The sequence below is a fragment of the Scylla paramamosain genome, chromosome 32 (genome assembly GCF_035594125.1).
Source record: "Scylla paramamosain isolate STU-SP2022 chromosome 32, ASM3559412v1, whole genome shotgun sequence".
Lineage (NCBI taxonomy): Eukaryota > Metazoa > Arthropoda > Malacostraca > Decapoda > Portunidae > Scylla > Scylla paramamosain.
In genome coordinates this window covers 4391255-4403754 of record NC_087182.1, presented here as the reverse complement: position 1 = coordinate 4403754, position 12500 = coordinate 4391255, and the positions used below count along the sequence as shown (strand labels likewise).

Here is a 12500-nt window from a genome sequence, read left to right as displayed (position 1 = left end):
TGTTAATCGGTCGTTTAGTTCAGAGGCATTAGCGTTTGAAAAGCGTTGCTGTCGGGTCTGGCCGCGCCGCTCAAAATGTAATTCCAACCTCAATAGAGAACTTCGCTTCGCTCGTAATTATTACTTTCTTTTTTTTTTCAGTTTTCTGTATTTTTATTTTTAGTTACTTTTAGTTAAATTTTAGTTTACTTTCCTCACACACTAAGTTATAATCCTTATTAATTAACTCACTCAGTCTTTTTTTTATATATTTTCTTATTTATATTTTTTGTTATTTTTTCTTTTAAATCTTAGTCTACATCTATTGTTTTTTATCGACTTTTATTAATATATTTGATTTTTATTGACTTTTTCCTTTTAGTGTATCTTAAGTTTACTTTTAATATCTATTTTCTATATTTCTGTCTATATTCTATGTCTATTTCTACATTTTTTTTTCTTTCCCTAATTTTTTACATTTTTTATTGATTTTTTTTTTCTTTTAGTGTATCTTAAGTCTACTCTTAATATCTATTTTCTTCTCACATTGTGTTATTTTACTTAATAATCTACTCAGAGATTGTTTTTTTTTTTCTTCTTTATGCATTTTTTTAATCTTAATCTACATTTATTTTTTTCGTATTTTCTTAATTTATTTTATTTTTTATTGACTTTTTTCTTTTAGTGTATCTTAAATTTACTCTTAATATCTATTTCCTATATATCTATCTATATTCTATGCCTATTACTACATCTTTTTCGTCGTCTTTTCTTAATTTCTTTTATATTTTTATTGATTTTTTTTTAGTGTTTCTACTCTTAATATATATTTTCTTCTCAAATTGTGCTATTTTACTTAATAATCTATTCATTGATTGTTTTTTTTTTCTGTTTTCTTGCTTACATTTTTTTTTTTTTTCAAATCAATGTACATTTAATATTTTTTTTTTTTGTCTTTTGTTAAATTATTTGATATTTTAATGATTTTTTTCTTTTAGTGTATCTTAATTCTACTGTTAATATCTATCTTCTATGTCTATATTCTGTCTATATCTCTTTTTTTATTATTTTTATTATTTTTTTTATTTTTATTGATTTTTTTTATTTAAGTGTATCTTAAGTTTACTCTTAATACCTATTCTATATATTTATATCTATATTCTTTATCTATTACTACATTTTTTTTTGTCTTTTCCTAATTTTTTTTATTTTTTATTGATTTTTTTTCTTTTATTGTATCTACTCTTAATATCTATTTTCCTCTCACATTATGTTATTTTACTTAATAATGTACTCATTCTTTTTTTTTCAGTTTTCTTATTTATATATTTTATTTTATTTTATTTTTAAATATTAGTCTCCATCTATTCTTTTGTTGCCTTTTCTTTATTTATTTCATTTTTATTGATTTTTCTTTTCGTGTATCTTAAGTTTACTCTTAATATCTATTTTCTATATCTATATCTATATTCTATGTCAATTTCTACATCTTTTTTTTCGTCTTTTCTTAATTTATTTGTTTTTTTATTGATTTTTCTTGTAGTGTATCTCAAGTCTACTCTTAATATCTATTTTCCTCTCACATTGTGTTATTTCACTTAATAATCTACTCATAGATTCTTTTTTTATTCTATTTTCTTATTTATATTTTTTATTTATATTTTGCTTTATTTTTATTCTTAGTCTACATCTTTTTTATAGTCTTTTATTATTTTATCATTTTTATTGTTTTTTTTTTTTTTTAGTGTATCTTAAATTTACTTACTCTTAATATCTACTTTCTATATCTATACTCGTATTTATATTCTATATCTATTTCTACACTTTTTTTCCGTCTTTTTCTAATTTCTTTTTTTTTTTTTTTTAGACTTTTCTGTCACTGTATGAGGGCACCATAGCAATGACATCACATTCCAAGTCCAAAGCTAACACTACCATTACGTTACTTATCACTATTGTCACGCATTCCTCGTTCACTCATCACATTTTTTCTCTCTTTCCTTATTAATCCTCGCATTCAGTCTTTTTTTTTCGATTTTTACTTTTTACTTTGATTTTTTTCCACATTTTCTGAACGATTTCTTTAAAACCAAACGCCATTTTCTTCAAGTGCCAAAGTCGCGTCTTGCGTTCCTCGCCACGTTTTCTGTCCCGCCCTGCGTTTTCTTCCTGCCTTTCTCTCTCTCGCTCCTCTTTCTCTTCCTTCTCTTTCTCTTGCTGTTTCCTCTTCTCTTCCTCCTGCTCTCTTCTCATCCTTTCCATCTCTTCCTCCTGTCTTCTTATTCTCTCCATCTCCTGGTGTTTCCTCCTTTCCTCCTCCAGCTGTCGCCTCTCTTCTGCTTGTCGCTTCCTTCTTATCCTCTCCTCTTCCTCTTCTCGCCTGATCTTCTCTAGCTTCCTCTCTTCCTCTTCCTGCCTGATCTTCTCCTTCTCCCTCTCTTCCTGCTCTCGCCTAACCCTTTCTTTCTCCTTCTCTTCTTCTTCTCGCCTTACCCTCTCTTCCTCTTCTCTCCTCCTCTTTTCCTCCCTCTCCTTCTCCTCCTCCATCTCCCTCTTCCGTTCGTTCGCCCGTCTCTGTTCTTCATGTCGCCGTCTTCTCATCCTTACCTCTTCCTCTTGCTGTCTCTTCCTCTCCAGTTCTCTTCGCTTCTTCCTCCTCTCCCTTGCATTCTCTTTACCCACCGGCTTCTGTTCTTTCCAGTGCCTCTCCTCCTCCTTCTCCTCATCTTCCTCTTCCTTCTTCGGTGTTTTCTTATTCTTCCTTCTCCTCTCCCATGCCCTCTCTTTCTTTATCTGTTCCTTATTCTTGCGTGGCCCCGTCTCTTGTTTCTTCCTTTGTTCCCAGTCCATCTGCCTTTCTTCTTCCTTCGCCACCCCTTCCTCCTCCTCCTCCTCCTCCTCCTCCTCCTCTTCCTCCTGTTCTGCTGTTTTCTTGCTCCACTTCCTCTTCCATTCCGTCTCGCCGTTCATCTGGTTCTTATCTTTTCGGTGGCTTTTCTCATTCTTTTTCTTTTTCTCCCAGTCCTTCCCCCTCTCCTCATCCTCCTCCTCCCAATACTTAGCCCTTTCTTCCTCTTGCTCCTCCCCCTCCTCCTCCTCCTCCTCCTCCTCCTCCTCATTCTTTTCGTTTTCCTTCTCCTCTTCCTCTTCCTCTTCCGGTGTTTTCTTGCTCTCTTTCTTCCTGCGCCTCTTCTTCCGCTTATCATCCTTCTTTTCCCACCACCGGTCCTCCTCTCTACGCTTCCGCTGCCTGCCTTCCTCTTCTTCCCACGCCTTTTCCTTCCTCTCTCTCTCCCTCCTCGCCTCGCTTTCGTGTGGCTCCCCGCCGGCCTCCTTCTGGCGGCAGAGCGACTCGTACGCCGCCTGCAACTGCTGGAACCGCACGGTTGCAGCAGCTGCGTCGCCCGGGTTCTTGTCCGGGTGCATCTCGAGGGCCTTGCGGCGGTAGGCCCGCTTGATCTCCTCGAGGGGAGCGTCGCGGGCCACGCCGAGCACAGCGTGAATGTTGCCGCTAAAATTCTTGGCCATCCTTGCTTTGCCAAAGTTGTCTTACTTTGCCAGAGTGGGGAGGTGTCAACACGCCCGGGGGGTGATATGAAATTTTTTTTATTTTCAATTTGCGCAAATTGGATGTAGTGATGATTTTGAGGAAAACGAAACTCAGTGTTGTAGTGAACATCATGGTGTTCGAGTAGTCCTGGAGGGAGGGAACTTAACTCCATCCTCCATAAAAAAAAAAAGACTACTACTACTTAACTACTTAACTCCTTCCTCACTGGTATGGCAGCTTGAGGCGCTGCTGCTGCTGCTGCTGCTTACTGTTACTATTACAATAATTAGCAGCAGTAGTAGTAGTAGTTTTTTTTTATGGAGGATGGAGTTAAGTTCCCTCCCTCCAGGACTACTCGAACACCATGATGTTCACTACAACACTGAGTTTCGTTTTCCTCAAAATCATCACTACATCCAATTTGCGCAAATTGAAAATAAAAAAAATTTCATATCACCCCCCGGGCGTGTTGACACCTCCCCACTCTGGCAAAGTAAGACAACTTTGGCAAAGCAAGGATGGCCAAGAATTTTAGCGGCAACATTCACGCTGTGCTCGGCGTGGCCCGCGACGCTCCCCTCGAGGAGATCAAGCGGGCCTACCGCCGCAAGGCCCTCGAGATGCACCCGGACAAGAACCCGGGCGACGCAGCTGCTGCAACCGTGCGGTTCCAGCAGTTGCAGGCGGCGTACGAGTCGCTCTGCCGCCAGAAGGAGGCCGGCGGGGAGCCACACGAAAGCGAGGCGAGGAGGGAGAGGGAGAGGAAGGAAAAGGCGTGGGAAGAAGAGGAAGGCAGGCAGCGGAAGCGTAGAGAGGAGGACCGGTGGTGGGAAAAGAAGGATGATAAGCGGAAGAAGAGGCGCAGTAAGAAAGAGAGCAAGAAAACACCGGAAGAGGAAGAGGAAGAGGAAGAGGAGAAGGAAAACGAAAAGAATGAGGAGGAGGAGGAGGAGGAGGAGGGGGAGGAGCAAGAGGAAGAAAGGGCTAAGTATTGGGAGGAGGAGGATGAGGAGAGGGGGAAGGACTGGGAGAAGAAGAAAAAGAATGAGAAAAGCCACCGAAAAGATAAGAACCAGATGAACGGCGAGACGGAATGGAAGAAGAAGTGGAGCAAGAAAACAGCAGAACAGGAGGAAGAGGAGGATGAAGAGGAGGAGGAGAAGGAGGAGGAGGAAGGGGTGGCGAAGGAAGAAGAAAGGCAGATGGACTGGGAGCAAAGGAAGAAACAAGAGACGGGGCCACGCAAGAATAAGGAACAGATAAAGAAAGAGAGGGCATGGGAGAGGAGAAGGAAGAATAAGAAAACACCGAAGAAGGAAGAGGAAGATGAGGAGAAGGAGGAGGAGAGGCACTGGAAAGAACAGAAGCCGGTAGGTAAAGAGAATGCAAGGGAGAGGAGGAAGAAGCGAAGAGAACTGGAGAGGAAGAGACAGCAAGAGGAAGAGGTAAGGATGAGAAGACGGCGACATGAAGAACAGAGACGGGCGAACGAACGGAAGAGGGAGATGGAGGAGGAGAAGGAGAGGGAGGAAAAGAGGAGGAGAGAAGAGGAAGAGAGGGTAAGGCGAGAAGAAGAAGAGAAGGAGAAAGAAAGGATTAGGCGAGAGGAAGAAGAGAGAGAAAAGGAGAAGATCAGGCAGGAAGAGGAAGAGAGGAAGCTAGAGAAGATCAGGCGAGAAGAGGAAGAGGAGAGGATAAGAAGGAAGCGACAAGCAGAAGAGAGGCGACAGCTGGAGGAGGAAAGGAGGAAACACCAGGAGATGGAGAGAATAAGAAGACAGGAGGAAGAGATGGAAAGGATGAGAAGAGAGCAGGAGGAAGAGAAGAGGAAACAGCAAGAGAAAGAGAAGGAAGAGAAAGAGGAGCGAGAGAGAGAAAGGCAGGAAGAAAACGCAGGGCGGGACAGAAAACGTGGCGAGGAACGCAAGACGCGACTTTGGCACTTGAAGAAAATGGCGTTTAGTTTTAAAGAAATCGTTCAGAAAATGTGGAAAAATATCAAAGTAAAAAGTAAAAAATCGAAAAAAAAAGACTGAATGCGAGGATTAATAAGGAAAGAGAGAAAAAATGTGATGAGTGAACGAGGAATGCGTGACAATAGTGATAAGTAACGTAATGGTAGTGTTAGCTTTGGACTTGGAATGTGATGTCATTGCTATGGTGCCCTCATACAGTGACAGAAAAGTCTACAAAAAACAAAAGAAATTAGAAAAAACACGAAAAAAAAAAGTGTAGAAATAGACATAGAATATAAATGTAGATATAGAAAGTAGATATTAAGAGTAAGTAAATTTAAGATACACTAAAAAAAAAAAAAAATAATAAAATGATAAAAGACTAGAAAAAAAACTGTAGACTAAGAATAAAATAAAACAAAAAATATAAATAAAAATATAAATAAGAAAATAGAATAAAAAAGAATCTCTGAGTAGATTATTAAGTGAAATAACACAATGTGAGAGGAAAATAGATATTAAGAGTAGACTTGAGGTACACTGAAAGAAAAAAAAATCAATAAAAAATCAAACAGATTAAGAAAAGACGAAAAAAAAAGATGTAGAAATTGACATAGAAAATATATATAGATATAGAAAATAGATATTAAGGATAAACTTAAGATACACTAAAAGAAAAATCAATAAAAATGAAATAAATTAAGAAAACAACAACAAAAGAATAGATGGAGACAAATATTTAAAAATTAGATAAAAAAATATAAATAAGAAAACTGAAAAAAAAACAATCAATGAATAGATTATTAAGTAAAATAACACAATGTTAGAAGAAAATAGATATTGAGTAGATACACTAAAATAAAAATTAATAAAAAAATAAAAGAAATTAGGAAAAAGCGAAAAAAAAAGATGCAGAAATAGACTTGAGAATATATATATAAATATAGATATATAAAATAGATATTAAGAGTAAGTAAACTTAAGATACACTAAAAAAAAATAAAAATAAAAAATAATAAAATAATAAAGACTATAAAAAAGATGTAGACTAAGAATAAAAATAAAGCAAAATATAAATAAAAAATATAAATAAGAAAATAGAATAAAAAAAGAATCTCTGAGTAGATTATTAAGTGAAATAACACAATGTGAGAGGAAAATAGATATTAAGAGTAGACTTGAGATACACTACAAGAAAAAATCAATAAAAAATCATATAAATTAAGAAAAGACGAAAAAAAAATATAGAAATTAACATAGAATATAAATATAGATACAGAAAATAGATATTAAGAGTAAACTTAAGATACACTAAAAGAAAAAATCAATAAAAAAATGAAATAAATTAAGAAATGACAATAAAAGAATAAATGTAGACTGATATTTAAAAATAAAATAAAATAAATATATAAATAAGAAAACTGAAAAAAAAAAGAATGAGTAGATTATTAAGTAAAATAACATAATGTGAGAGGAAAATAGATATTAAGAGTAGAGTTAAGATATACTAAAAGAAAAAAAAATCAATAAAAAAATCAAATAAATTAGGAAAAGATGACAAAAAAAAAGATGTAGAAATTGACAGAATATAGATAGAGAAATAGAAAATAGATATTAAGAGTAAATTTAAGATACACTAAAAGAAAAAAAAATCAATAAAAAAATCAAATAAATTAAGAAAAGGCGAAAAAAATAATGATGGAGCAACAGACATAGAATATAGATATAGATATAGAAAATAAATATTAAGAGTAAACTTAAGATACACTAAAAGAAAAAAAAATCAATAAAAATGAGAAATTAATAAAAAAAAAAACGAGAAAAAAAAACAGATGTAGACTGAGAGTGAAAAATGAAATAAAAAATATAAATAAAAAATCGAAAAAAAGGACTGAATGAATAAGGAGAGGTAATAACTTAATGTGTATGGAAAGTAAATATTAAGAGTTACCTCATTAACGCTAAATACAAAATAAATAAATAAATAAATAAATAAATAAATAAATAAAAATAAAAATGAAAATAAAAATTAATATAAATAAATAAATAAATGAAAGATACAGAAAACTAGAAAAAAATAGTAGTAGTAGTAGTAATAATAATAATAATAATAATAATAATAATAATAATAATAATAAAATAATAACAAGTGTTTTGTAGATGGAGAGAGTAATGAAGCACTTGAGACCATCCAGTGTGCGTATACGGCAATGAAATAATGCCCAATAAAAGAAAAAAATCAATTAAATTAATAAAGCGAGCCAAAACCAAGTACTGAGTAACGATAAAAGGAAATATAAGTGAGATAATAAACAATAATGATGACGAAAGGATCAGCGTAAAGGGAAACAAGACTACGTTTCTCAGTCGAGGCGTGTTCCCCGCTGTACTGCTCCCACGGCAAGTCTCGCCACGTGTTGCAATATTTATCAGCCTAATTCAATACACGGAATAATGAATGGCGTTGTACTGGAAGCTTCGCAAAGACCAAGTGGGTGTGGCCCTCGGAGGCAGTTGCTTCATGCTGTTTCTTCATCTAAATTTTCACGAGTATTCTGAAACTTATTGTTCTCTCAGCATGGTCATCTTTAAAGGCCGCAAGAGATGACTAGCACTTTTCTCACGGCTTGTTAAGTAATAAAGTTAAACCAAGTAACAATAAACATTAAAATCTAGTATACAGCATTAGAAAAGAAGAAGTCTAAGTGTGTGGCAAGCCAGGAGTGTTGTGCCAGGTGTGCTTCAGGACACACTCAGCAGCTCTGACCACTCCTGTACACACCGGCCACGCCACGCACCCCATTATTTGAATGTACCCTTTGAGAAAGTCATGCACCCTGCACCACGCACTCAAGGTGACTGTCACTGCTCTCCTGGCCTCATTGGGCACTTCAAGCTACAGAGAGAGAGAGAGAGAGAGAGAGAGAGAGAGAGAGAGAGAGAGAGAGAGAGAGAGAGAGAGAGAGAGAGAGAGAGAGAGAGCAAAAATAGACTTAATACATGTGAAATGGTCTATATACAGTTTATAAAGAACGGGAACAGAGAATTAATAATAATAATAATAATAATAATAATGATGATGATAATAATAATAATAATAATAATAATAATAATAATAATAATAATAATAATAATAATAATAATAAAACAGATGGCTATTTGAGTAATGGAAAGAGAAATACCAATATATTTTAACGGAGGATAATTCTCTCTCTCTCTCTCTCTCTCTCTCTCTCTCTCTCTCTCTCTCTCTCTCTCTCTCTCTCTCTCTCTCTCTCTCTCTCTCTCTCTCTCAGGGGCGAGGGTGTCATACGTCAGTTGTCTTGGTACGAACTACTTCCTGTGTGACTCATCTTCCCCTCACCTATCTCTCCCCTCCCCTTACCTTCCCCTCACCTATCTCTCCCCTCCCCTTACCTTCCCCTTCCTCCTCCCCTCACTTACTCTAATCCTCTTCCCTCTCTCACTTTCACTCGCCCTTCCGTCATTCCTCTTCACTCTGCTCTTATAATCTCTCCTACCCAGAAACAGCTGATCCGTCATGTCCGTGTATAGGGGCTGTGACTCTCTCTCTCTCTCTCTCTCTCTCTCTCTCTCTCTCTCTCTCTCTCTCTCTCTCTCTCTCTCTCTCTAGAGCACAAACTTAAATTCTACAATAAAACGACAAATGTAGGGATAATATAACTACTTAACCTACAGACTGAATTGCAACCTAACTATCTGAATCAAGACACTAAACGTCTGTCTGTTAATCTATATACCAAGCCGGCAATAACACAAGGGGTGGCCCAGACTAAGTAAGACACATCTATCCACACATCATTCTCACCCTTAGTCCCGTTGTAAATATCACAAAACAATGCTAAATCATTCCATTGGTTAGCTGTTCACTCACTCCCTGCTGCATATCTTCCTTATGTCGAAAGGATTGAAGAAAAAAAAATAAGTCGACGAAATGCTGTGATTCTGTTTCCAGATATGAGAAAAGAAATAAAATGTAGAGAAATGCTATGGTTCTGTTTCTATCAGTGACAAATTAATAAAATGTAGAGAAAATACTATGGTTTTGTTTCCAGCGATAATAAATAAATAAATAAATAAATATATAAATAAGTCGATGAAATGGTACGGTTCTGTTTCCAGCGGTGAGGGAATCAAGAAGTGACGTTACGCTGCACAAGATGACGAAGAATGTCGACACACGTGAAGTTTCCGCGTTAACCCTCGACATCAGGCCGGAACGAGAGGGTAAATAGCGAAAAAAAAGGATCGTAAAGTCAAGGAGGAGGCTTGAGACCCGTTCATAAAAGTCTCGTGTGCCACCATTGCCGTCACGCCGCCACCAAATCCTACTTCTTGGCAGGAAACTCGCCTCGCCTCGGGGAAATAAAATCGTGAAAATGGAAACGTTTTGCTTGACTGCTTTCATGTTCTTTACGATCTCCTTGATTGTTCTTGTATTTTTTTACGAGTTTCTTGATTGCCTTTGTTTTATTTATGGTTTATTTCTCCGTCTTTCTTATTTTCTGCATTCTTTTCAAGTAATTTTGGCCCGCAAATATATCTTGGGAGAAATAAATAGAGAAATAGAGACGATTTGCTTGAATAGTCTTACGTTTTCTTTTGCGTCTCTCTCTCTCTCTCTCTCTCTCTCTCTCTCTCTCTCTCTCTCTCTCTCTCTCCGCGTTTTTTACCCGCTAAACCAGACCCTGATGTCTTATTCTGGCTTTCATGGGCTTGATGAAATATATAAATCACAAGAAATCGTGGGCAAGGCTTCCCGTTAAAAGTTAGGCTGATGGGCCGTCACAAGTTAGTAAATATTTGATAAACTACATCACGCTGATTTCAAGATAACTCTCTCTCTCTCTCTCTCTCTCTCTCTCTCTCTCTCTCTCTCTCTCTCTCTCTCTCATACATAATATCTCTTAATAGCTACATAATAATCCCTTAGCTATCACGTAACATGGTCTTAACCACGTAACTACCCTAATTACCAATACCCCACGTAAATGCTCTAACTACTACTTAATATCTTTACCATCACGTAATAATATCCTGATTACCACAAAACAGTTTTCTAACCACGTAACCAAATAGCAAACTGTCAAGGATATTCCCTTAGCAAACACAATGCCACGCTTACTCCTGTCTTCCAGTTGACAACAAACAGACGAGGCAGACTCACTCACCTTGCTGTGCTACGTCATCAGCAACGTTCCTTCCTGCTACACCCTCGTCTCCACGCACACTCTGCTCTGCTACACATCTGCACACTGATATTCATCACCAGGACACTATCTGAGCTTTGTTTTGCAGAAATACCAGAAGCCACGGCCAACTCACCCCACAGCCAATGTCTGGGCTCACGCGAGATGCCCTGTCTTTTAAACAGTTCTATTTTCTTATTTTTTGGATGTTCCTTATAGATATTAGTATAATACTGGTTATTTTGTTATTTTTCATTATTAAAAACACCGGTGTTTTCAGAGGTTCTACTAAAATATTTAAGAATGACAAGTTGACAGACACAACTACTGTATGTTTCAGCAATGGCCGTGGTTCGCAGGTATACATGTTCATTACCTCTTTCTGTTTACTTTCTATGCTCATAGTTTTTACCACTTATATTACTACATAATTACTTATATTACACACGAATATAATGACAATCTACGTATGTAAGTAATAAAACTAACATTAATGATAGGCTTTCAACAGTGTCGTTTAAAAGCTAGTTGACGCTATACACTCGTTGGCTATTTGTATTTACTTATCTACCTTCATACATATCTCGTCCTTGTCTACCCATAGTATTAAAGAATATAATGAGTATTTAAGTGTATAATAATGAAGATAAACACTGAAGACTTAATAATTACTAGGCTTTTAACAGTGTTGTCTGCAGGTATACAATCGTTGCCACTGCTTACTTTCCACTACCGGGCTCACAAACATCAGGACGTAGTACATTTTTACCTTAATATTTTCATCAGATAAAGCAGATAGAGAGAAAGATAAGTAGGTAGATAAACAGACAAACAGTGCAGTAATACCAGCTAGCACGGGGGCCGAGTCAAATAAACAGGCAGATAAATGAACAGATAATGTGCGTAGTAGTAATACAAGCTGGCACGGAAGCCTAGCCTAGCCCACCTGTAAGCCACCTTGTGCGCCCTAATCCCTCATTTATTGCGGGAATGAACACAGGGTACAACTATTCAGGTTAAGGAGTGAAGTGGAGACCGGAAATTAGGTTGTGCATCGGCCACAGATCGGATTTGTGTGTGTGTGTGTGTGTGTGTATTTATAGTAGATACCTTGTCTGTTCAAATTTCATGCTCGCATCTTCTTGCTAACTTAACCTACTTCAGGATTTTAATATTATGCCACACACACACACACACATACACACGCGCAGCCCCCACCATCACCTCGCTTCCCTAAAACACTTCTACACCTTACACTACACCCTAGCTACTACACCCTGCCTTACTCTCAAAACACTAAATTTCAACACGACAATATTTCAACAAGACTATTAACTAAAACACAGCAGCAGACTCTCAATAGTTTTACTTCAAGGTTCGTTTTCATGCATGTACCCACTCACTCACTCACTGACATCCCCTTTTGCATCCACTTCGCCTCCACCCACGCCTCGCCGCCCTCACCAGCTCCACCCGCTGCCTCGACCTTACTCTCACCCTCTCACGCATACACGTACATATTTGCTTCAGATAATAGTTCTCTCTTCCAAGAATACACGCACAGACCATACTTAGCAGGCTGTTTATATAGCACACACACACACACACACACACACACACACACACACACATAGACAGACGAGCCAAGTCACTGAGCTATTCTGAAATGCACACACACACATGTACGTACACACATACACACCTACAGACATACATTCAGAAATATACACGCACTTCTGGCCTACGTAACACAGAACCCCGCGGCGTAGTCATGACTGCCACACCACCTGCTGCTGGTAGGCTGTG

At 37.1% G+C, this 12500-nt stretch overlaps 1 long non-coding RNA gene across 1 annotated transcript in view; it reads right to left on the bottom strand.

Annotated features, from left to right (window-relative positions):
* The window catches only part of LOC135088862 (uncharacterized), a 25302-nt gene extending 14413 nt beyond the window's left edge, over positions 1 to 10889 (bottom strand). Inside the window, exon 1 of the long non-coding RNA XR_010261148.1 lies at positions 10677 to 10889. This is a non-coding gene — a long non-coding RNA (uncharacterized LOC135088862). The remainder of the gene's footprint in view (positions 1 to 10676) is intronic.
* Between the last annotated feature and the right edge of the window lie 1611 nt (positions 10890 to 12500).